Here is a 22,600-nt window from a genome sequence, read left to right on the forward strand (position 1 = left end):
GGGTAAGCTTTTCTTGTTTATGTCTTTAGGAAAATAATAATAAATATTTTTTTTTTTATTGTTTTTTTTTGTTTTTTTTTAAGTCAGATTGCAAGCGTCTCTGTTGCTCTGAGTGTTTCACTGGCGGAGCAGATTTATTCTAAAAGATATGTTTATAGAAGATAGATTTATAGTTTATGCATTTCAAGCCGGACCAATCACACTGCTGGCACCTCTGCACGTTGCCTCACGTGCTACAGCAGCTGAAAGTCTTAAGTTCACCTCAGCGCTGATCCCGCGCCTCCTTTCACGCAAACTAAACACAGGATGACTTGTATAGATATTTACATCAACCCCCTGTGAGGAATTATGTTTCTTTCCAGAGTTTTTGATCAAGGTAGGAGTTTAAACCCCAACGCATTAGCTCTGGTTGCACAGCTCTATGTTAACCGTAGGAATAACTTGTAGTGGCACTTTCAGAAGTGCATTGAGCAAGGGGTGAGAATGATTTATATTTGTGGACAAAGAATTTTGTGCGGCTTTTCCATCTCAACATGCTGTCCAGCGCACGGCTCTGTCTGCGCTGGTAAAGCTTATGTATGTGGTCCATGTTGACCGGAGCGGTAGTGGGTTAAAGAACCAGCGCTAACCTCATCATGCAGGTTCAGCCCAGTGAGGAGCTTTCGCGCTCGCTTCGTAGTCACTCATCACGCTGGTTTTATATTATTTTATTATTATATTTAGTATTATTTTTCTGGTTACGAAGCATCAAACCATATTAAATGCTTTGTCTACTTAGTCAGACAGAGTTAATGTGCGTGGCTGTGCAAAGATCTGAGAAACTCATCCCATAAACTGGACCAACCAAAATAGTTTCTGTGTCCCCTTGTTAAAAACTCAACAGACAAGAAATGGAAGAGCTACTAATGCCACATTAGCAGCATTAAATTAAATCTCCCATTGTTGTGAATCTCTGTGAAGTGCAGCGGATTTAACCCATGCAGGGTCCAAGGCTGCTTGAGGTCTTGAGCAGAATTTGACTTAGGGGCCCCGCTTGCTGCTAAAAACATCAGCATCTCTAACAGCTTCTATTAGATTTAGTGAAATCTGGGAGAAGGGGAGTAGTTTAATTGGCTAACCTAAAAAGCAATAAGTTGTAATTGCAGTTTAATCATTTGTATTTGTGGGCAAACAGAGCTCAAACTTAAAGATTAAACTCACAGCATCAGATTGTTGCTATGGAAACAAACAATTCAACTATTAATATTGTTCTTTGTACTTTTACAAAGTAAACTTGCCAGCTCCTTAAAATCTTACATATAAATGTTAACCAATTTAAAATCTTTTAATTTATGTATGCAGAAACCATTAAATCAAACTTAGCAACATTGATCATCTCAATAAACAAATGTGACATTTATGTCTATGTGGTCTGTGTTAAAATATTAGCATTTATGGGTCCCTGAAGCAATGGGGGTCTTATGGAGCTGCTGACTTAATTTGGATTAAACAAAAGTGCAAATAATTAATATTCATTTTAATTGTGTTTTTTGATTTGTTGTTTTTAAGACTAGTTGTAGGTTTAAATATTGTTTCACTGGCAATGTCTTCCCGTAACATATAATTTACCCAGTAATATTTTTACTTTTCCTGTCTACTTAACATCTTTTAATACAAAAACATGATGAACCACCGGTGGACCGCCTCAGAGCCCCGACCACCGGGCTTAGCAAGTTTTCTGGGGAAATCCCTGCACTATATTAGATTTTCCATCTAAAGGCCTTTGCAAAACTTGCCAACATGCCAAGAAGAGAACTTGATTCATGCGCTTGGTAGTCGGGATGCAACCAAGAGTTGCAGGATAGCGGCTAATGAGACCAAAGAAACGCAACCTTTAGAAAACACAGTTCTACCACAGGAACCTCTCTAAGAATGAGACTCAGCCCTATGAAAACTATTTTGACCAAAGTTTTACATGAGATGACAACTTTTCTACACATTACAGATTTTCCTGAGATGACTTTTCAGTTCTTTTGGGAATGATCAAAGCTTTAGCTGCAAACCAAGGTCTCTGTGTGTACTCCTTTGTGAATAAAAATACTTATGTTACGTCAAAGAGATTTCGGAAACACTGCTAACATTTGCAAACCCAACAGAAGTTGAAAGTATTAATGGATAAAGCGTACACTATAATTATCAGGAAGGCTAAACAGAGTGCAACTTTTCTGTCCAGCTCTCTCTCTCTCCCACACCCTGAATGCTGAATGAATCAGTGCTGTTAATCCTTTCTAGAAGGTGACATTCCTTCTCTGATGGTCTATTGCAACCCAAGCTGAACTTTAGATTCCTAACTTTGGGAAGTGACTACTCTTATCTAAACTATTGAACAAACGTGGGGAAGGGTTCAGCCGATTATGTAACCCATCATCAGCTGCAAGTTTTGTGTTTCTACAAGCTTGGCCCATTCATGGAGGCAATAGGTCCAGGAGGAAACAATACATATTCCTTTCCCGAGCAACAACTTCAAGGAATCCAAAGGAATTCCCAAGCCAGACACGAGATATATTCCCTCCGGCATAGGGTCTTCCCTGGGGTCTCCTCATGCATGTAAGACCTCTAAAGGGAGGAGTTCATGGGCATCCTGATCAGATACCTCAACTGAATCCTTTCAATGTGGAGAAGCAGAGTCTCTACTACACATGATGGCGCTTTTCACCCAGTCTCTACCGCTGAAACCAGCCACCACGAGGAGGAAGCTCATTCCAGCAGCTTGTATCCTGGATCTTGTTCTTTCAATCATGATTTATATCTCATGACCATAATGAAGTGCCGGAACATAGACGGACCAGTTAATCCAGAGCTTTGATTTTCGGCTCAGCTTTTTCTTCACCGCACCACACCAAGAAAGCACCTGCATTACTGCAGATGAAGCCCAGCAGGTCCTTTGGTTAGAGACTGTTTTCTTTGCAGGAGAAAAACAAATTGATATATGGCAAATACTTAACAGAGTGCAGGTACTGAGATTCAGTGAGAGCCAATGAAAATACAATAAAGAGAACAACCAATGCCAAACCTATATTCAACTCAATGCTCTGTAAATTAATCGATTGCAAGGCAAGTAAGGTAGTCTACTTCCTTGGCTCCATTAAAAAAAAAGTAGTTCAAGATCATGTTTAATAGAAAAACCACCCAGGCTTGCACTTGCTTTAAAGAGCAGTCACTTCAACTCCCTGGTGAAAGTGACAGTGAGCTGCTCTGAACTACAGTCAGAAACCTGTTTTCTGGAGGAGCCTCCTATGCACACACTGAAAGTGAGCAAACTCACTGTAAAATACTACTACGGCTGTTCGGTGGTAAGCAGCAGGAGTCGGGCTCTTTGCAAAAACCCAAGAGTCTGTCTGTTCGGATTTCTGTAACAGTGGTTCCGCACATGGAGAAAGAGGTCACTATGACAAATACCTGCACTACTTTGCCCCGCATACTGCGCATCTCAACAGGGTGGGAGCTGCAAAAAAAAAGAGAAAATACTCAATCCTGCTGATTTCAAATATGGCTTTACAGGGAGGCAAAAGCTTAGCACCAGTTCATGTATAATTTACTTCATATTTGGAGAGTTTGGTTTGACAGCTATATTCAGAGCTACATGTGAAAAATTCAGAAAGGGAGTAAAGTGGTGTGGTTGTCTTCAGAAAAGAAAAGCAGCTCTCAGAAGAGACGTAAACATCATTCATACGTGATTTAAAAACGCCTCACGTTTGAGCCACTTTTATTCCAATAGTATGGTCAAAAAGAAGAGGAGCTGTTTGTCCATTTCTCTTTTTCCAAGATTATACAGAGAACTGTATAATCCTGATAAGACTGACTGAAGCGTTTCAGAATGTGTCCAGCATAAAATAATTTTCTAGTCTTTTTTAAAACCACACATAAAAAAAGTGAAATACCGCACTGGCCTTGGTGGAGAATGTGTTCGTTAGGTGCTCTTATTCATCGTTTTAATTGTTTGAGATATTTGCAGCAATGTGAATCTTTCAGAGACCAGAAAGGAAAAGTAGTAAAAAAAAGTAAAGTGTAAATGAAGGAAAGTAAAGAAGTAAAGTAAGGAAACAAAAGCCCAGGTTAGTGTAAAGGTATACAAACTGATCAAAGAATTCTATTAAAATACAAGTAACCAAAGAGATTTTACCAGTCTGAAATAAATCAAATCCTAATCACAAGCTTTACAGTACATACTTTACTATACTGATTTGAGATCCACCGTAACAAATTCTTCCAATAATCCAAAAATATGTAGGACAGCTTGGATTTTATAGCACACCAATCAGGTACAAAAGCCAGTACCGATTCTCAGTCTTCTCTTAGATGCAATCAAATAGATCTGAAACTTTATCTGGGTTTTTATTTAATTTTATGGACTATAACAAATTGATTCAATAATGATCAATTATCATGAGGTAATAAAAAAACGTACCTCATGTTCCTCTTGATGGAGTAAGTTTCTCTTACAGAATAGTTTTGGTATTAGTTGTTTAGTTTGGCTCATGCATCAGACCAATGTAGTTTGGTTCTAAACTGTTGCACAGTCTGTTCACATTTTAAATACACACCCATAAAGTGACATCAAAACAAAACAGCATGACCCTGGAGCTACAACAAAATCAAACCCTGCAAAAAGTGAAACTTATTCCTACTTCCACCATTATATTAAAATATAAATCCATATATTGTTTTGCTTTGCTAGGACAAAACTTTGCTTATTTCAAGTATATAGAAATATATGGAATGACTTTTTTTTTATCCTTTTTGAATTAAAAGTCTAGTTGAATCCTGACATTCACCTGGAGATCCATGACGTTATCAGAATCCCTTCAGCAGAGCATCTGAAAAAGACTAATAAACCAAACACCAATTGGAAAAAGGAGAATGTCAGCGATGTGGTTCTGAACCTGCTGAAGGCCTGCAGTAATCAGCCGGGGTATCATCCAAAAGCTCCGTACTTTCCTCAAAGGAACTAGACCTGTAAAAACCAGCGGTTAACGGGGATCTCAAATGATTCTAATTTCTGACACATCTGAGCTCGACCTCTTGGCCTCTGACAGAAAACCTGCCATTATTCACACACAATGTTATTTTCCTTGTAGTCTAATTCAATGCAGTAATAATAGGTTAACATCTATTAGCATTCAGAGATGGAACATATCTGGGTGTGCCTTCTTTACTTTCTCATTGTTATAAGAAATCTTTGAGTGTACTCTTCCATTGACTACTTCTATTCTCGGTTTCATTCACTCAGTCCAGCAGCTTTGTGACAACACAGTCGCATTTAATCTAATTCTTTTGCTAGATCGTCCTTATCAGGGATCCTTCCTTTTAGCCTGCTTCAGATGAAACTGATCGGGTTCTGGAATTGATTGGAGCATCGGTTTTCGCCCCAGGTTCAATTCCCTTGATATCCTTTTTAGACTTCTTTTCTAAAAATGTGAAAGGGACAGTTTTGTGAAGAAGAGTAACATTCTCCCCACTTGGATGTGAAACAGATTCTTTCATTCGAGCTGAATAAGCCTCCATTGGGGGGTATCACATTCAGCACGTTTGGTGTGATGGTTGCCTCAGCAGCACAAGGGGTTTGTTGAAGTGTTAAGGATTGCAAAAGGATTAACTATTTAACAGAATATTTTCAAGCTGAGGTGCTAGCTAAATGCATCCTATTATTTAAAATTGCAAAGTATATTACATAGTGAAGTGGATGATGTTTTTCTCACAGAGATGCAGTGATTAGGCTTTTCCTGGTCGATGAAAGATTACAATTTTCTTTCAGATTTGGCGTACTGATTCACAGGTTTTAATTATAACAACTGTATGCGAAAAGAAAAAAGCTCCAGCCAACAATTAAATAAAAAAAATCATTTTGAAACCAACAGGAATTACAAGATCACCACCCATCATGCAATAAAGCAAATTTTTATTAACCACAACTCAAAAAAGTGCATCAAAGTATGAGAATTTGGGTGAAGTGTTTATAGAGTGAAAATTGTGAGAGATTTTAGAGGAATAAATAAATTAAGATTTTTCAGTATTTCACCTGCTGATCATCATTTAAAGACAGATCATGGGAAATCAGATTCCAATACTTGCCAGATTGATTGGTGCATTTCAGCAGAGACTATTCTTAGTCAAACATGTGTTAAACAGACCTAGTCAGGATCGGTTCCTGGTAAAGTTCTTGTTAAAAACTAAATGCACTGGTTGAGGAAAAAAGAACAATATGACAGAGCCACAAAATTAGGCGTTAGCAAAGTGCAGCTTAGGGCAAAGACCAACCACAGCACTACTTTTTCTGCCGATGCCACTCCATGTCTTGTTAACAGGACAGGTTGGCGGTATATCTCTAAGCTAAAGTGGAAGGTTGCTGATTGGTGTTAGAAGATGTGACAGATTCTACTTTGTATACTCAGATAATCCACCACAGTGTCCATTAAAAATGCTACAGCACAATATTTTGGCATATTTTCAGAAAATAACAGAGAAGCAGGTAACACAAAAAGGGGGTTTGGTGTCTGCTGGAAAACTTGATTTTATATATATATTTCTGCTTGAGAAATCCAATACCCATCCAGGCCTATTTGGACCTTTCAATTATCTCCTCAACAAATAATAAACAAAAAGTCATAAAACTTTAATAAAAAAGCCCTTTAGTTTTAGAATGAAACATGTTCAAAAAATTATAGCTGCTTCCTACTATGCACTTATAATTATTCAACCAGTGTGCGATTTGAATTTTTATTTCTTGTAAAGAAGCAATCAAGGGATTTTTTTAGTCTGATGAAGAATGCTGAAAGCAGTTAATCCCTTCACGCTCACTGGCCCAAATCCAGGTGAAGGGAAAACTCCTCTGCAGGTTTTTAAATGGCACTGGCCCATTTATAAATCACCTTTTGAAAGCACCCAGCCACACAATTCAGAAAGGGTGGTGACCATTGTAAAACGCAGTTCCTAACTTCTGAGCACCATATTCATTTTCAGCTTTTTTGTCTGGTATGAAGCAACTTTTTTTTTTTTTTTTTAATCACCATGTGCTACACACCACATCAAGGTTAGAGAAGTTATAAATGCAATTTTGCATTTTTCTGACCACTACTTTCTACGTATGAAAGAGTAACCTTAATTCTACCTTTTCAAGCTTGCCTACAACACCCTGACAGGTCAACCATGTTTTTTCCTCTGCTGGGTTTGTTGGTAACAAATCAGGTGGGAAACGCTCTCAAGCTTTAAGTCACAGCTGCGAATTTTCTCTGCAGCAAATTATACTCTGCGACGTAGTTGCTATGTATTCAGAGATTTTCTGCTCCTCCAGCGGAACCAAGGGCCTGCTTCATTCCTCCACCTGAATCAGACTGTAACTACGATGTGTTTCATAGAAACGTCGCCTGAATAGAAAGCTTCCCTAGCCCTGACACAGAGCTGTTTTGTTTTTCTGCGGGCTGCAGCCAAGAAACAATTTTCCATTTGCACTCAGCCTGTGTGAGCAACTGATGGGAGTCTAAAAGGCCAGAAGATTCCTGTGATTCCTAAACATGGAGAAGAGCAGGTTTGAATGGCGTGGTTAATTTAATCTGTCCAAAATGAAAATAGAAACCAACTTAAATTATCTCCTCGCGGTTGAGTCCTTCTGCCAAACAGTCTTGCTCCTGTTTACATTCATTCTCCCCCCACATTCCCTTCTGCTCATGAGATAATGAGTTGAATTGTGTCCAGAAAAAAATTTTGATCTTTGAACTGCATAAAGTTTTATCACTTTGGAACTTTATCCTGGTGGACATTTGTGTAAAATGCAACATACAAATTCTTGAGCTGTGGCCAAAATTCCGTTCTGCAAGGTCAGAGTGATCCTGAACTTTGACCACCAAATTTTAATCAGTTCATCCCTGAGTCCAAATCAATATCTGTGCCAAATATGAAGAAATTCCCTCCGGATGTTCCATGTTGATTGTGTTACGAATAACAACTGAAGCTGGCAGACAGGAAATTATATATATATATATATATATATATATATATATAAAAACAACTCTTAAGCATTATGCTTGCATTTTATTTTTCTAGTCTACATTTTTTGTGGAATAAATATAGAGAGCAGAATCCCCTTTTTGACAGTTAACTAACCAATGTCAACAAACATCCTCACTTTGAGTTATACAGCAAACTTTTCTGATTTTTTTCAGATGCCCTGGGATATAGTTTAACCTTTCAAAAACAATATATTTACTTAAGGGAAGATAAAAGACTAAGAACATTTTGCAATAATAGCTGCAACTTTAGACACCAAAAGTGAAGTAGATTGTGCTCAGCAGTTACCAAATTCAGGGGATAATATTTCAGTTCTTTGCAGAATCACATACATTCAAGTACAGAGTTCAAAGAGAGGGTTGGGGTAGTTAAAGAACTCCTGTAAAAGTTAATAAAAAAATTAATTATCCAATTTTCAAACAATCAGCTCTGACTGGTCATCAGAAATTCTGATACCAATCATCAAAACTGAAAATGTCCACTATTTTTTTAGATCAATATGCAGCATGTTCTTTAGTTAAAAATAACACAGAGGTTAGGGAAATAATGCCACACTGTTTGATTCAAAACTACTACCTCCACAAAAAACATGCACTTTTACAAATAAATATACACATTTTTGTCTATGTTTGTTATAATTGATTGTCACAATAATTGAATTTCATTCAGACTCGGGAGTGAGTTTGAATGAGTCATTGTCCTTAAAAGGAAAATAAGAATTGGAATGTCAGACTTCGAAGAAATTCGGAAATCAATATTGACAGTTAAATAACTTCCATTCATCTATCTTCTGTACCTGCTTCCCCTAGTACTCTAAGATCAAATGTTGTTCTGCATTTGATCATTTCCCAAAATCTAATTTAGCCACTTGAAAACATTTCCCAGCAATTCACTAAAGCTGCACAATATATCAAATCAAAACTGTCATACAGTTGCAGTTCCAAGGACATGCTGGATGCAATATTTAGCAGGACATTGTATTTCAACCATACTTGGGCATGCTTTGCATATTCTGTGGGTCACACACACACTGTCCTCAGACTGTACAGACTGTCTACATTTTTCGTGACCAAAAAATACTTTGTTTCCCACAATCCGAATCAATACTAGCAAGTTTGATAAGCTAGGAGGGCACCTAGCCCCGTTTCTTCTCCACCAAGGCAGTCATTGTACACATATCGGTGGGGCACAAAGTCTGGAAGATGCACGTCTTTCAAAGTAGTTGCACAAACTGTTAAACTTATAAGTTCAGCGAGGCATAAAAAGCAGTCTGGTGTGAATACTGTTTCATGTCAGGTATGTAGTGATATGTAGTGGTCATATGATACCTGGTACTTAAAAATTCAAGTATCACATAAAAATTGAAGTATGTCCAGTGGGCATCTGCATTGAGTCCACTTTGAAGATGTGTGAACTTCTGTGGACTGAAGTACACCCAAGTCTGTGGGGGCCTTAACATTCTGCAAGCCAATAATATACACTCACCTCGCATCCACCTGCAAGTGCATGCGTTCATTGCAAGATAATCACCAATCACTTGGCAGTAACTCAGTACATTTTGACATCTAGACATGGAAAAGACACTCAGTGAAGTCCAAACATCTGAATGCTGCTTAGTGCCATGAGCTTCCAGAAACTTCTGATCAACAAATCCTCACTTTGAATGGCGGCCAACCCCAAAAAAGTTTAGTGAATGGCAGCTGTGTGTATAACATACTTTGGAGGAATGGAATACCATCTCTAAAACAGCCATATCTTAGTTGCCAGGTCAGAATTAGGGATAAACGGCATGATACCACAGAGCCGTTGGGGCTGGTTCCAACAGTAGAGCCTGCTGGTGGTGGTGGTGTAATGGTATTTAGAATATTTTCTATTCGGTATTCTATTCAAGTCCTGAGTGGGCAATTTATGCTTTTAATTGGGCAATTAATTTTCTAGTCAGACTTTGAGCCCCTTCATTCAAACGGAGCATCATTTAAACACCATAACCTGAATATTGTTGCTAAACATGCCCATTAGAATGCACCTATCTTCTGATGCACCATCTCATAAGGCTCTAACTGCACTCTTTTTTTTTGTCATTTTTTTCTCCGAAGAGTTTTTGCGGCGCTAGTGGCTCGTATTTTTTCCACAGTAGGCAGACAGGAAGGAGGGTGAGGAGAGGGGGGAAGACATGCGGTAAAGGTCGTCGGGACCGGGAGTCGAACCCGCGACGTCCGCGTCGAGGACTAAGGCCTCCAAACGTGGGGCGTGCTAACCCCCTGCGCCACCACAGCACGCCCCCTAACTGCACTCTTGAATATGATTAGGAGTTATCTGTTCTCCAAAAGTGAACCAGCCACCACATCACATCTTTTGTGGATGAGGTGCTAAAGTTCATAAAGGTGGTAGGGATATCTTGAAGACAAAACAAACAAAAAAAAAAAACGATTCAGGAAAATGTGAGTTATTCACAACCAATTTGATCAATAATATCACAATAGCATGCTGTAGACTAGTGGAACATGAACATGGAAGATTGCACTCTTAAAAATATGTTTAAAAGGGAGTTTGACAGACCGCATGAGCTGACATCAGTTTCACAGAGAACTACAGTATGTCAAAAACAAGGTGTTAAAGTGGGCTCAAGTCTCACCTCTTGACATGCAGGCAGCAATAATATGGTGCTTTCTAGCCTTGGAAAAGAACACTCCTTTTGTCAGCTTATGAAGAACAAAATATAAAATGAATCAGAAAATGTGTAGCCAAATCTGACTATGAAATTTATATGGTCTCAGAGTGACGCTACAGAGAACGTTGGAAACTCATTTAATTTACTTGCTACACTGTTAACCTGTTTAACACTGATGGCTTCCACTTGATTTTAGAAGTTTTATGGCTGCTCAGCACAGGATTTGCTGTCAAACGGCAATAGAGACAAAGGAGCGCGTGGAGCGGCCGAGGCAGATTTCGAGATACAGTCTCGCGTCCGCAAAGTTCCACTGTACGAGCGCGTAAAAGCTGAGAAGGTCATAAAGGAGGGGTTGGAGGAGAACTGAATAAAAAATGTAGAGCTGAAGTTCTCGTACACAGAGCAGCTTGATGTTCTGCTGGAGCTTCTCATGAATCTGGACGGCAGTGTTTGCGGGCAGCCCCCAGGTGTGAACATGAGGAAACATATGAATATCAATGAGAACGCTGATGAAAAAGGGGCAACTGTGCTCAGTGAGCTTTTTCTGGATAAATGAGGGTTTGAAACAAGATTTAAATTAACGATCCAGACAAGGAGACGTTTGGTGGTGGTGGGAGTGTGTGGGGGGAGATGGTGCTTCAACAATTCACAGTTCAGGGGCGGAGGGAAGCTAATCTAAGATAGGTTGTTTTTTGAGGTTTTTTTTGTCTGATGAGCCCATCAGTGCTGCTGGTCACTCATGTGTTTAGTAATTGAGAAACACACACACACACACACACACACACTGCAGGCTTTAATGAGAAAATAAGCAGTCTTTTCTCTCTTCATGAATAAAAAATGACTTTTGGAGATTTAAAAAGAAATAATGTAAGCAGCGGTAACAAACATCTGTTTTTGAAGTGTTTCGCTCTAAAAATTGGGATGGGGGGTGAGAAGTGACACCTCCTTTCACTGGATGATTGATGGCATTAAACAAACAAATTTGGCAACTTTTTATCAGCATAGGGAGAAATTTCTGTCAAAATGACACCTTAATAGTGCAGTCTGCATATACTTAATATAATTTCCACCTTGTAAAAGCAGGCCTGTTTATATTGGAATAAAAATCTGTTCATTTTTATTTAATATTTTTTTGGACACAGGTATCACTGTTTTTTCAAGTCGTAGTTTCAAGCCACTACATTTTAAAGTATATTTAATGACTGACCAGGTTTTTTTTTTTTTCCACAGCATGGAACATAAAGAAATACAGTGCTGCCCCTCCCCACACATTGCTGCACACCATCAGTCAGTGGGCTTACAGAACCTTTCCCTTCTCAAGAAAGGCATATTCAACTCGAACAAAGACATCATTAAAATTGCTGTATAATTGCTCTATAAAATCAGAGATTAAGCCGTACTACTAAGTTTACCTGATGTTTAATAAAACAAACATCAGGTAAACTTTAATTCTTTAAATTAAGAATTAAATTATTAATTGTAATAATTAATTAAATTAATTAATTAATTAATAATTAACTAGGAATGTCTGCATTCTCTATTCCCAAGAGAATGCAGACATTTGCTAAAACATCACAATTGAATGTATTCAAACCAACTATTTAAATGACTAAGTAGCACTCTTTAGCTTTCAGTAAAGTTTGTGGTCGACTGGTCAATGATAAATGCTAGTTACAAAAAAAAGAAAAAGAAATGGATTACGATCAGAAACCGATTTCTCATTGCTTCTCTAATCAATATCAAACGATAAATGTTATATTGTTGCAATTCATATATTTCTTTGTAAATTTGTGTCAATACCACAGCTTGAAACTATTCTTATAAACAGCCTTTTAGAACACCAATCTTTTTTTTCATTTTACAAGGGATCAATCATTAATAAAAGACACACTTCAAACTCAATTTTCAATCCCCACAAACTTGTTTAGGTTCTCTTTGAAGACAAAGGAAATCAACAGGAATCCTCCAACTCATTCCTACAAAAGCACCCCTCAAAAACCGGCCATGTGTCCAATCATTTTCTGACATTTCTTTTTTTTTCATTTTATTTTACATCCGGCTTTCAAACATCATGTGACCTCCCTCCGAGCTGTTTCAGATGCGGCTGATGAAGCAGTGGGCGGCACTGAGCTACAGATCGATGTTAAACTGATTGGCCCAGAGGGGACACACTGCAGCAACAGCTCAAAAACAAGGCGACACATTTGTCAGTGATTGGCCCGGACGGACAATTCATCATGCGGAGGACGGCGGGTTTACTGCCGGTTTGTTTCCCAGTCAAACAACTCCCTGCAGGGCTGGACGAGGACCAGCTTTCTATACCGCTCGTCCTGTAGGCGAATGCGAGAAAAAGGACGCCTGTTTCATTTTCATGTTGCATTAATATTAATCACTTTTCAAAGCTCACAGCTGACAAGCACACACCCACAACTGAGTTTGTCTTATCTCGGCTGGTAAATAACTTATTTGCATTTCTCTTCTTGCCATAGAATTGAAGTTTGCTTTTATCTTTGCATATTTATGGCAAACATGATGTTTGGATGTAAAGTAAGCTTGACATATTCTATTCTTTGCTTTCTGTTTTAACGCATGTTGAGTTTCAGATTGTGACATTTTTGGACTGAATCTCCTTTTCTTGTGTCACAATGCAAAACTCCCAAAATCTGACCTTCTCCTTGCCAGACTTTATTTTTTTTTTTTTTACAATTCCAAGTATTCAGCGTTCCCTGTTGATGTCTGTGGCAGCCTGTAAAAGCCTTTGAAGCAGAATGCAGATGACAAGATACTCAGACATTGTAATGAATAAACATTACTGTCCCTATAGCTATTATTCAGCTCTAATAGGTCAATACTGCATAACGCGAGAACCCAGAGCAATAAAGTGGAAACACAACGAGCGTCAGATCAGATGTGGACAATTCTGAGTTATCTATTATTCTTAAAATCAATATTATGGCACAGTAGTTGTTTGTATTTACATCAAGCATGGTGTAAAGTGAACCCCAAAGAAACAAGTTATTAATGTCCTGTATGTAGGGGTCTGAAATATTTCATTTCAGCCCTGAAGCCATTCCAAACAAAGCACCTTTGAGATGCTCAGGCAGCCTGTTAAACTAAAATGTGCGCTTCAAAGCTGTCTTGTAAATGAAAATGGGCTTTCAGAGGATTATTAAAGATGCATATCAACCTCTTGAGTAGAGCCTGGCAATAAATCAATAATAAAACCGTCTGTGAGCCAAGTCATTCAGGATAACCCGGTCTTCAGCGTTCTGAATCACTGGCCACAACTGTCTGGTACCGAGGTGCTCAAAGATGTAGATCTGTCACAAGATGTCATCTACCTCAGTATTTTTTTAGTGAACACAAAAGGCAGAAAGAAATGTGCACTTGCATTCCTTTTGAGCGACTTATGAAGCAAAGCATGTGGTTGCTGCATAGATGTCAACCACTGTGAAAACGTACACATCCTCAAAACATCTGAATACTTTCAGTCATTTCCAAGCCAAAAAGATTATTTGTTCTACAGCTAAATACACACGGGTGTAAAAAAAAATAAGAGCACAGTTTTGATTTGTGACAAAGATGCTGCTCAATGAAGCAGAAAAATGAAAATCTGTTTCATTAAATATATTCAGTTATGGAATCACAAAGAAAACAAAAAGGAATAGAAAGAAAGTAACACACTGAAAGACTCAGCATCAAGGCAGGAGCATTTCACTGAACACACACAATATGATTGTGTGATTGTGCTGGAAAAAGAAAATCTGATGAACTTTATGTTCACATTCATATAAAAGTCTCATGTTTACAGTTCTCTAAAAGCACCAGAGCAGTCATGATTGACCATGACATTGTGTCAAGGGAATGCAACAGAAACTAGCTTTGTCCTACATGTCTTTTTACTAAAACTTTATTAACAGATTATTGTCTGCAGTCGAACTGTATAATCTAAGCCCAAAAGGTTGAATTCCATAATCCCCATATTCCACACTGGCATAATATTGAATAAAAGCAGCTTCAAATCAAAGAAATTACCATCTACCAGCAGAAGAACTAAAAAAAATGTAAAGTGCTCAATCAGTTATTTAAGTCTTTCGACACAATCTGGCCAAATAAATACACAACTGGTTTACCTCTGTGGAGAAGATATGAGAAATGGTCAGAAATCCATCTGTCACCTTGATAAATAGGAGAATAAGCAGTGGTCCATTAGCAAAAGGGTGTTGGGATGAGGTATCAACAGCAGTTAAGAAGCCTGCATGTGGAGTTCACACATGATTTTATGGAAAATCAAAAACATATATATTTAGACTTTTCCCGACTGAATAAAAGTTCTCGAATTATGGATTTTTCTAAACTTTCCAGCTTGTGATTATGCTTCTCCGATGAGAAAAAAGTAAATTCTTGTTTGTTTCTTTTAACATCTTAACCAGAGGTGCCAGAAATAACTAAATTGGTGGGGCCAAATATTCAAATTATGGCTGTAAAATTTACAGACACATCTTCTAAATTACTTGATGCATGCATATTCAGGAGTTTTTATTTAGTACGGACAAACTTTCTCAAGATTACTTTTTTTTTTTTAAATAAACAACCATGAAAGCAGAGGAAAATATTAATGTCTTACGGAAGCATGTCCAAGGTGGAAAATCACTGAATCCTGCCAGAAAGCATTTTTCCAGCCGCAATAAATAGTGATGCAAGAAGAAAAAAAAATCTTTTTAAAGAATTTGATTTCATGGTGTGCAACGAAAGAGTCCACACAACGCTCCGGTCTTTACAGGGCAAAAGAAAAACTCATGAAAACAAAATGTGAGGCTTGTTAAATTTTGTGAGCAGAAAAAAAAACATGATTAACCAATAAAAATCCTTGAAAGAGATTTCCAATTTAGCTTCAAGGAAGCACCGATAATGATTACTTTATTCTTTATTCTCACTCCACAAAGAACAGATAATTTTTTGTATGGTAGAAAATCATGTGGAATTAGTTCCCTGTTGTCACTCAGCTCCCCTGAAACTCTCCCAGCAGACGTGGAAAGGCGGGCTCAGTTCAAAAAACAGCAACGTGGATCCGATAGGGCTGGCGCATGTGTCGAGTTTCCCCCAGCGGAGAGGTAGGGTGGACACTGACACACACACACATGTTGATTTCTGGCTAACCCATGTTCTTCAGTGACTCACTACACACACACACACACCCAATCACCACCACTACATTCACACACAACCTGGCAGCGCTCATACTCTCATTCCCAAACACACCCCCACACACGTAGCCTCTCAGTATTTCATAAAGCACCCGATAGCACTGGAAATACTTGTATGTTTGAGAGTAAGGGTGAAAGAAGGACAGAAAGGGCTGGGCATGTGTGTGCATCATGCAGTTGACATGCATGCCTTTGTTGTGTGCGTGTGCGGGTTTGTGTGAGAGAGCAAGAGAGAGAAATAAATAGCAATTTACCAGCGCAACAAAGAGTGCATGTGATATTAGCTGTCGGATAGTGTATGTGTGACTGTGGCAAGGCTCTTATGGCTGTCATGAGCCCTCATGACTGAATGCCACCGAGGGCAACACAAACCTCGAATGGGGTCTCCCCCCCATCCCTCCTCTATTGCCACAAATTATAATAATAAAAAATGTGATTTGAGCAGCAATTTTCTGCGTTAAAGAAACCAATGATGTGAACAGACTAAATGGTGAAATAAAAGCACAGACAATAAAAGAGAGCAGGCGTTTGTGTGTATGTTCCTATGCGTAGGGGTTTGCACATTTAGTGTGGCAGGTCAGGTGGCAGCAGCAAATCACAGCTGCACTTCCTAAGAATTGGCAAAATGCACGTGTCAAAGGGAACGGCAGCATGTCAGAGCAGGAAAAAAAGAGAGTGTGTGATGTGTGAATGGTAGTGAGGAAAGGAAAGGGCATGGGGCGCTTGCATGGTGCAAGTGTGTAGGGGTGTGCGTGTGTGTGTCTTGGCGTTTGTGACAAATAAATAGCAGCCAAAGAGCAAGTGAGCGCGCTCTGATTCTGAGACTGGCAGCATGACCGACTGATCCCTGCATCCATATCATAGGATTAAAAAGCCTGACACGGCACAGATACAATGGCAGTGAAATATGAGACAAAAAAGTCGGTCAATGGAAGAGGAAATGTGATTATGAACCAGAACCGGCGAGAGGAAGATAATATTAAAAAGAAGGGGGTAAAAAAAAAATCTGACACACTTTGAACACGAGCCATACAGCGGAGGTGAATGGTAACGCTGTCACCGGGCAGTATAGAGAGAAGAGAGAGAGGGGAGGAGAGAAGAGGAAGAGGAGGAGCTGCTGCCAAATATGAGCCTCTCCAATGATTTCCAAGAGCCAAGACACACTTCAGTCACACTGTCAGGAATGTTGTGGAGGGTAAAACCTGCCCAAATTCAGTTTGCACACCTGTTCGTCTGAGCCTGACAGAAATCCTCCGCCTGCACGTCCTTCAAACGACAATCAAACTGCAGCAGGTCAAAGGCTCAGCTGAAATACAGCTCAGAAACTCCACTGATATCATTTATAAGGCAAAAAGAGAAAAACAATGATGGGTCACAGCTGCATTTCCATTTGCAACTAAGTCACTGCATATGGCCTGAACCCGCATGCGAGCAAGCTGCATGCTAATTATTCATGATTTTATGTAACAAGATTTTGGGAAGGAAATTAGGTCAGAGAACATACTGTGCACAGAGGGGGTGAACGTGGAAAAAGGGAAAAGTTTGACTATAGGCGGATTCATTAGAATAGAGGAGTCTTACATCATACTGGCTTCTATGCAGTTTTTAGGTCAACTACCCAGCTGAAAGCAAAGTTATGAGGAATTTAGTTCTTCTATATGGCACACTGCACTATAAAAAGGAATTACAGAGATTAGTAAGTTTGAGTAACAAAACTTTGTTCAATTTTAAAATATCAGATCAGTTTTTAAACTTAATGTACATTAATAATTAAGATCTAAACATTATCTATTTTATTTTGAAAGCAAACACAATCTAAAACTTTGGATTAAAAATTTACTAAGGTTTTGTCTCCTGCTCTTTTACTATGCCGTGTCCTGCAGAGAACAGAGATGTGTTCATAAGGGTTGTATTATGATTTGTACATCTGCGTAATGCAAGTTAGGAAGGCCAGGACTTGTGGTTAAGCAAGTTTCTGTATGGGAGAAAGATGTTTGTGTCAAGCTTTAACAAGTTTAGCAACAACGCTAACCTCACAACTTTCTAATAAGTTTTAGTGCTTAACCCCGAGGAAAATGGACATCATATCTTCTTATTGGAGGTTGTGACATCTGACTATTTGTTTTGCCAAAGTATTGTTATCGTCTTGTTTCATTTTTGAGCATTATGACCTGGATGATTTATTACACCTCTACTTTGTCATAAACCAGGTAGGTTTTATTTTTTGTTTATTGCTTTTTAATGAGGGGGAGTAAGCACAATATGCAAAGATTATCTTAATATTTAGCATGACTTTAAAAAGAAAATATTTGAAAAATATGGTTTAAATTTAACAACTTCAAGTGTCTTTAGCTGCTACTCAATTTCTACTCAGAAAATTGACTAAAAGCCACAAAAACCAACTTTACTGATTACATTTCTATCCATTTTACCAGCATACACCAAGAAGGTCAATGCAAGAATCAGTGGCACCACTCCATTTCTCCACATCTACACAGTTTTCAGAAATTAAATGTCACTTTCAAATATTTATCTTCTAAGTTTAGTTCAGATTTGTCACGCCAATATCAGTAGTTATGTTGCCAGCGACCACATGTGCTCCAATCACTTGATTGATTATTACAAAACTGCCTTTACTGTTCTCTCAAAAATAAATAAAAATTATCTGCTTTTGCAAGTAGCAGTTTGAATAACTTTCTTTAATAGCCTAAAGATACACAGAATATTATTGCTGTATCATTATTCCAATCATGATAACATCAAAAGAAATGTTTTAAATTAGTCAAATAGTGTTAATTTTTTCAAGTACTTATATATCAAAAATCAATTGATCTGATGAGAAAACATTTGCTTAATCAGCCTGAACAAGGTTCAGATTTCAAGCCAATTTTATTTTATTTATTTATTTTATTTTTTAACTTCATTTCAGGATGTATGAAGAGTGTGCCATTTGATAAAGAATTCCAGCTGAATATATTTTTGTTTCAGGACAGAATGTTCTCTGCCTGTTACAATATGGTATTTTAATGGTGAAAATATCATATTCCATATGTGTCCTTTGGGATGAATCAAAAAGCTATTACGAGTCAATTTACTGGCATTTATTCTGACCACAAAAAGGCAGAAGATTCATTAACAACTGTTGAATAATTAAGAGCAATATCTATTTAAAAAGGAAACTTTGAAATTACTTTTTTTTTTATTTTGGAGTACAATCTTTTGTAGTTTTCAATATAAATTAAAGAGACACAAATTTGAAATTCATATTTTAAAGCAGCACATATTTTAAACCTATATACATTATATTATCACCACCTAAATGTAATTACAGTGGTCTTAGATAAAATCGTTTGTTATGACGCATTACTGTTTTTTTTTTTGTTTTTTTTAATACATCATATTATTAGTGTCCCCCATCTGGCCACCAATTCAAAAACTTTCTAAAACGCCCCTGATAAAAATACAAAATCTCCATTAAAACTCCCTTTAACACCGTTTCTATTTCTAAAACATACTTTCTTGCACGGAGCAACTAAAGTCCTCACTGCTGCATCCAGCCTGCTTCAATGTAAACCAGAGGAAAACCAGTCTGTCATTCCCTGGCACGAAGTCAGCGTCTGCTCACCAGCCTTCCGAGCCAAATCAACGAGCGATTATATGTTTAACACTAAAGCGATTAAAAAGCATTACTCAACAAACTTTATCGACTTAATTGTGTCCACACAGTCCTCGTGCCTGCCGTGAGCATTTGATTTAAGCGTAAAGCTGTATCGTATCAAACTAATCGGCACTGCGTTGCAATCTGCGCCCTATAACAGTTTTAAATACAGTACGCTTATGTTTACAAAAAATCTCACTAGCGACTGAGAAAGTTGGTTTAAATTCAAGTCGAAAGTAAAGTGTATTAAGTGTTTGTTTTTGGGGGTTTTAAAAGTGTAGAAAGCAGCCAACCATGCGCAGCGTTTATGTTTCTATACAGTCCGCTGACTGCTGCTTCACCTCAGATGACCCAACCAGCTAGACTGGGTGTCTGCTAGCTACCCCCGTTTGAACCGACGTAGAGCGGCAACAACAACACTTGAACTACCGCAGCCCAAACTGCCACTCGCTTCCACTGTTAGTGTGTCATCGTTTTTTGTTTGTTTGTTTTTTTTTTCTTATATAAAAAAAAAAAGAAAAAGAAAAAGCTGGATTTTTTTCTTGTTTCTACTTCACTTGGCTGACTAACGCTGACTCGGAGTGGAAGAAGCGGAGAGGAAAAGAACCAAAACAAATACATTTCCCGACATGAAAGGATAACATCCAGAAACGGACAAGCCACGTTTTGTGCCGCTTGTGTGCGGGGGAGAGGCTAAAGCTAAAGCCCTTTAGCTTCACCGGGTTGCCCGTCATTAGCGGGGGGGCTAACTGGCTAGCGGTTAGCTCCCCTGGCTAATAAATTTATTATGGGCACTTTCACCGGTGCTTGGAAGGGGGACGGCAGAAGTTATCTACCCACGAAAAAACAACGCGAAACGGACGGCATTCACTTCTCTGACAACTGCTTTAAAATATAACCGAGGATAAATGCTCCCACATAACAAACTAAAGTTACCTGACAGCCAAGAGTCAAACTGTTTTATTTATACTTTGGCTGCCGTGGAGCTTCGATTGGTGATAGCAAGGTGATTCCCACTCTGAGAGGCTGTGATGGAGGGGACGGGTCGCTAGCAGCGGCATCAGCCAGGGCAGAGAGAGGGAGCCAGTCAGTCAGGCAGGCTGCAAAACAACCCGCCTCTAATAACTTCACTTTTGCGGTCACTTTGGTCAAAATTTCCCAAAAGCTGTTAAAAAATAAGAAGTTTTTCTTGCGTCCTACCTGTGAGCGGTGTGTAGTTGCGGGGTGCGACAGGCTGGAAGTTGATTATTCCCAGATATCCAGAGTGGTGCGGTGCGGAGCGCATATAGCTAGCGCTGGGTACAGTAAAGATTGTAGCATAGCTAACCTAAAGACAACAGTAGAGAGGAGAAAAAAAAGCCTCCTCGTTGCTCATAGGGGGGATCGACGACAAAAACCACATGATCTTTTACGTCAGCATATATTTGCATAGGATGCCAAATTTATGTTTGGCGTCCAGGTGACGTGGAAATGTACAGAAAAGTTTGATTGTGGAGCTGTAACCCGCGGACCGAGGCAAAGGCTGGTCGGTTGCGGCAGAGACACGCAGGCATGTGGGAGCCATGCACCTCTGTCCCCCGCTCCAGCAGACCTGCTCTGCTCCACTCTGCTGTTTCATGACTTACAGCATGGATGCCAGTGATTAATTGCCCCTGGAACCTTCCTTTGCATTTACTTTTCCTGCTGCAATCAGATTTTATACTGAATTTATTCACAAAAATGTCGCTTTATAAGCAAATGTATCAGTTTGGGTTTTTGTTTTGTTTGTGGTTTTTTTTGTTTTACCTCTTTGACATTTAGATTTGAGTGAGTTTTCACATGATGTATATAGCGCAGACTTGTTTGTTGTTTTAAAAAACAATAACAACTTTAATCTCTTAAAGTCTGTCACAATCAACAGAAAATATTTGCGAAATGTATTTTTTTTTCTAGAAACATAAACAAAACATAATGGCTACAGATGAATAGAAAAAAATGATGCCAGTGCTTATATTTTTTAAAACACCTGTTTGATCCTGTGGTTGACCTCGCTATGAACAGCCTGCATGGTGCAGCAGCAGTACCAAGAGCCTGTTAAAACAGCTCTTGCCAAATCCCCCTCTAAAGATGCCAAAGACTAGTTTTCATCGGGAAGCGATATGGGAGTGGAACTGAAGTTTCCCTGTTCATCAGACGGCTGTTTGCATTTCATTCGCCTCATGCATTTTTGATAAATGGGCTTGTTGTTGCGGATCAGATGCAATAAATGTGAGACCTTCCTCTCGCACGCCTCTCTGAAAACATGACATAGGGCGACACCAATAGGCCTATTAGAGAACTGCAGCCTTGGTATAGGAAAGCTTTATTATTCTCATGTTATAGTTTTATGGTACAAGGAGTGGTCTTTGTTGTGATTTAATGACCTTTTACTGGAAAGATAACGAGTTAAAGCTCAAAACCAGAAGGAAATAGCCTTTTGATCAAAAGCTGGAACAGTACCAGCTTTTGATAGTTTTGCTTGTGTTGTTTTCCACCACCTCCAAGATGTGTTTTTTTAAAACAGAGATTTATAGACCTTTGTTTTAAAAAAAAAAGATGCATTAGCCTATGCGCGATGTGAATAAAAGCTGAGAGGAACGTGACTCCTTGCCATTTGTTACATAAGCAATGTAACACAAAAGCTGCTTACTTGTGGTTCTGATTTAGCCGTTTTCAAACAATTGTATACTGCTCAAAAAAATAAAGGGAACACTTTAAGTGTGAAACACCTGTTTAAGTGTTCCCTTTATTTTTTTGAGCAGTGTATAATTGTATTGTTTTTTTTTTTTTTTAAGTTTAATATAAATCTTTAGTATCGGAAAATAAGATTGACATATCCATTTTTCCAAGATGGCTTTCACATTTTATGTTTTATTGTAATTCCTTAAGCATTATTCTGAGCAGATTTTATAACCTGATAAACTATGAACTTTTTAATATATATATATAAAAATTATGTGAATAGGAATTCAAAGAGTAATTACCTATTTCATGGCCAAGTGT

General features: G+C 38.5%; 1 protein-coding gene across 1 annotated transcript in view; it reads right to left on the reverse strand.

The window, feature by feature from the left end:
- The window catches only part of LOC114155480 (zinc fingers and homeoboxes protein 2-like), a 152,580-nt gene extending 130,386 nt beyond the window's left edge, over window positions 1-22,194 (reverse strand). Inside the window, exon 1 of the mRNA XM_028035393.1 lies at window positions 20,780-22,194. The gene's annotated coding sequence lies outside the window, so the exon portion shown is untranslated. The remainder of the gene's footprint in view (window positions 1-20,779) is intronic.
- Window positions 22,195-22,600: the final 406 nt, after the last annotated feature.

Source organism: Xiphophorus couchianus, chromosome 13, assembly GCF_001444195.1.
Source record: "Xiphophorus couchianus chromosome 13, X_couchianus-1.0, whole genome shotgun sequence".
Lineage (NCBI taxonomy): Eukaryota > Metazoa > Chordata > Actinopteri > Cyprinodontiformes > Poeciliidae > Xiphophorus > Xiphophorus couchianus.